Raw genomic sequence first — 4,044 nt, 5'->3', positions numbered from 1 at the left:
CAATTGTGGACATGGAAGGTTTAAATGGCACATCTTCCCAAAATAAACACAACAACTGCAAAGCGGCAGTAAATCAACATGAACACAGCCTCAGCTGTGCCTCTCCTCCCACCTCAGCATAAATATGTTGGTCTGGATCCAGGAAATGTCCAAACAGATGCAAGCAAAATTCTGAAGATTATATTTCCATTTAAGGAAATTTTCCAGCACTCTGCTCCAAAAGGAATGATAATAAATTAATTTCTGAAAGGGACCTGGGGCCTATTTCACGAAGCAGGTTTTACAAACTCTGAGTTTCTTCCACAACTCTGAGTTGATCTACTCTGAGATAGAAAACTCTGAGATAGAAAACTCTGAGTTTTCGGTTTCACAACGGCTGATTTGAGTTGGGTTAATCAACTCGGAGTAGTTTGACCCGGAGTTATGCACGTGCACCGCAACTCTGAAAAGACAGCATCGATGGAACCCCGATTCGATGAGTCACCATGGAAACGGGGAAGCGAAAGGCTGCGTTTTTGAACGGGAAGTTTTTAACGCGCTCATATGGCGAGTTTGAACACGTTTTTACAAAGAAGTGCAACACCGCTGCAGCTGCAAAAGAGAGAGAGACGGCGTGGAGAACAGCCCGGATCAATGCGTAAGTTTAAATGTAGTCCTTTGTAATCGTAATAATATTGCAGGGAATAACTGTCTGAATGGCAGCCTAGTAAGTTATTTCATTTAGGTGAAATCCCGCTGGGGCAGCAGCTTAAGATGAAATATAAAAACATTGTTCAAACAGGTCAGACCTCGGCAATATCTCATGGAGGTACTTCATGTTGATCATGTTTTACATTGTAAAGTAGCCTAAATATTAAGTGGCTGTTTGACTGTGCAGTTGTTTTATCCACACATAGCCTAAATGTCTGCATCCATATCATGTCCTGTTAAATAATTAAGCCTATTTAAACTAACATAGACTTCTGCTCAGCCAACAGAAAGAAAGCAGATGCCTGTAAAACGGTGGTATAAAATGTCATGGATGCATACATATATATATATATATATATATATATATATATATATATACATATCTTGTAATTGTAAGTAGTCAACACTCCAAAGATTGATCCAAATGGTAGTTTAAATGTACTGAAACATGTCACTGATCTAGGATGAAGAGGATGAAAGTGTGTCTGCTGCCTTTACAGAGGGGGATCCAGAAAGGCATACAGAGGTATGTTACTGATAGTTCTCTTCCCATTCAGATTTTGGGTGGAATAGAGAGTGTGACATTTAGCCTACACTGAAGTGTTGCACATTCTCATCTTTTTTAACAGAGCATGGCTGGACAACAGCAGGATGGTCCCTCAGCTTCCACTGCACAGACTGACACAGTGAGATGGATGTTCAGGAAACACCAGAGGTTCATTCTGTGGAATTCATGTGCAACTGTATAATTTAATGTCCTCTATGTAATCCCAGTTATCAGTAAAACGGATTTACAAACTGCATTTGCAGAGAAAAATCCAAAAAAACAGATTAGGAGGGCAGATCTGGAAATTGAAATACTGGAGCACAAGTTAGAGGTGGGTGATGGTTACAGATGAATTATGTTAACTATTGGAACATGAACTGAACCATCTCTTTTATTTGTAGGAAATAAAGAAGACCAAATGAAATGTGTATCATGTCTTTATTTGCTGTGGTGGTGATGATGGTGACTTAAACTCTAAAGTGATTATTGCATACGGTGTCTCTGACTGCTCTGCTGTCCTGGATAGCTGCAGGTGGATGGGCTCATCATCTGGGTCTTCAGTTTGTAGGGCAGGGTGTTGCTCTCCTCTAATAGTGGTAATATTATGAAGAACAACACATGCCACAGTAATATCACAGGCTCTCTCAGGGGTCACCCTGAGGAGATGTAGGCTCTGGAAACGGGCTTTCAGCAGGCCTATGGTCATCTCCACCCGGGCTCTGGTCCTGCAGTGAGTCCGGTTGAAGTTCTGTTGGGGGCCTGGTTCAGGGTCAGGGTATGAGGTCATCAGCCTGGGTTGGCATGGTAACCCCTGTCACCCAGCAGAAGGCCATCAAACTCTCCTGTAATGTATAGTGGATACATCAGAGTATATTAAAGGAGGGAGACAAGAGAATTCTATTGTGAAAATCTTTAGGCTGCTGACCATGCTGCAGTCTGTTGCTCAGGTTAGACTCTCCATAAATCCTGGAGTCATGAACAGACCCAGACCACGTGGCCTCCACATTAGAAATGATGTATGCAGCATCACATATGATCTGGACAGTGCAGAGAATGACAGATGTTGAACTATGATGCAGTCTTTCACATTTAGAAACAGTAGTCAGTCTACCTGTAGCCGACCTGCACATTTATGCTGTGAATGGACTTCCTATTCATGATGTGAGGGAGCTGTGATGGGGATGTGTGTGCATCTATGCAGCCAATCACACTGGGAAATCCTAAAAGAAATTAAAATGACTAATCCCAGCCTGAGGCTGCAGCACAATGTCATGAAGGGAATATGATTTAAAATGAATTTAACAGATCTCTACATCATTCACCTGCAATCCCATGCACAATGATGAGTAAAAGTCGTTTCAGAGCCAGGAAAACTTTTCTGACTGTCCTGCATACAGTTGTCTTACTGTAGTGTTCTGCATCTCCGACATCATATAAAAACTTCCATGTGCAAAGAACCGCAGCGCAACACACAAAATATCTGCTGGATGTGAGAGCATGACTGCGGCTGGTAATGTAAATGTAAGGACGGATTAGGTTGTTTATGTAGATTATGGACTTGAAACGATTATAAAACGGTACCGCTCAAACCGATAATTGTCCGGAAATGCGAGAACATTTATGCTCGGTCTGATAACAATCTACCGACGAATATTTAATTATCTGTGCAGTAATGCTGCTCCTTTATCCACTGGATCGTTAATAAAAGCTGTTCTACGCCAAAACTCGCTCGCTTACTGACTGAATGAATGAGGAAATGAAACAGCGTGTGTGGCTGAAAGTGGGCGGAGACAGAGAGAAACTGGAGGTTTTCTCAGATAAACCTGCTGGCGACCAGGTTAGAGTCATAGAGTCTGTTACTGCGGTAACTGACCGAGAATTGAAGTTACCCCTCTTTGTGAAACAGGCTAGAGTTACCCCGCATTCCCTGGTTAGAGTTACCTCGCTTCGTGAAATGGAAAACTCTGAGTTTCCCTCATTTCAGGGTTAAGAAACTCAGAGTTTTCCCTAAACCTGCTTCGTGAAATAGGCCCCTGGGCAAATTTCATATACCTGTATTGTTGACATTTTAACCCTCCTGCCATCCTGTGGGTCAAATTGACCCGTTTAAAAGTTTTAAAAATGTGGAAAAAAATATATACATTTTCACAGTGAAAACTTCCACATTTTCAACATTTTTTTAGGAAATCATTGAACATTTTTTGGTGGAAAAAAACAAATTAAAAAAACGTTTAAGAACATTCAGAAAAAAATCAACCAAAATCCAGTGATTTTCGCTGTCAAATTTGGGGATTTTTTATTTAAAAAAAATAAAACTTTTGAGGGAAACTTTTCAGGAATTTTCTTCCTAAAGATTTTACAAATTCTTATAAATTTAGGGATTTTTTTTCTGAATTTTTGGACTTTTTTCAGACAAGGCAACAACATCTTTTGGTAAGGACAACACGAGGGTTAAGTAAAAACACCAAGACAACATTAAAAATGAATCTTTATTCAAATGTTATTTTTTCATGAACATCAGCTGTAAATTGTAGGAATCCTAGTCAGAAACCGCACATTGGCAGATATTACAGTGTGGACACAAGTTATAGTAATGAAACTGAAGTATGTGTCAGACCATTGTTCTGCTGTAAAAGCCAAACGTTTTTCATATTCACTTTCTTGAGAGACTGCTTGGCATAGGAATCGAAAATTGGCCTGATACTGAGAGGAATTCATGACTCCCTTTAAACCTAGAGCAAAAACATGTCCACCTCGATTTTTAACAGTTGGTCACATATTCTTTAAATCAAATGCTACTCTGTTTT

General features: G+C 40.2%; 1 long non-coding RNA gene across 1 annotated transcript; it reads right to left on the bottom strand.

Annotated features, from left to right (window-relative positions):
• Nucleotides 1–1,656: 1,656 nt before the first annotated feature.
• On the bottom strand, nt 1,657–2,281 carry LOC127533620 (uncharacterized). The gene is made up of 2 exons (XR_007941381.1): nt 2,163–2,281; nt 1,657–2,079 (listed from the first exon to the last, which is right to left on the bottom strand). It is a non-coding gene; the product is annotated as an uncharacterized LOC127533620 (long non-coding RNA).
• Between the last annotated feature and the right edge of the window lie 1,763 nt (nt 2,282–4,044).

This window comes from Acanthochromis polyacanthus, chromosome 1, assembly GCF_021347895.1.
Source record: "Acanthochromis polyacanthus isolate Apoly-LR-REF ecotype Palm Island chromosome 1, KAUST_Apoly_ChrSc, whole genome shotgun sequence".
Lineage (NCBI taxonomy): Eukaryota > Metazoa > Chordata > Actinopteri > Pomacentridae > Acanthochromis > Acanthochromis polyacanthus.
Note: the sequence above shows the minus strand (reverse complement) of the source record. Positions and strands in the feature narration are given on the sequence as shown.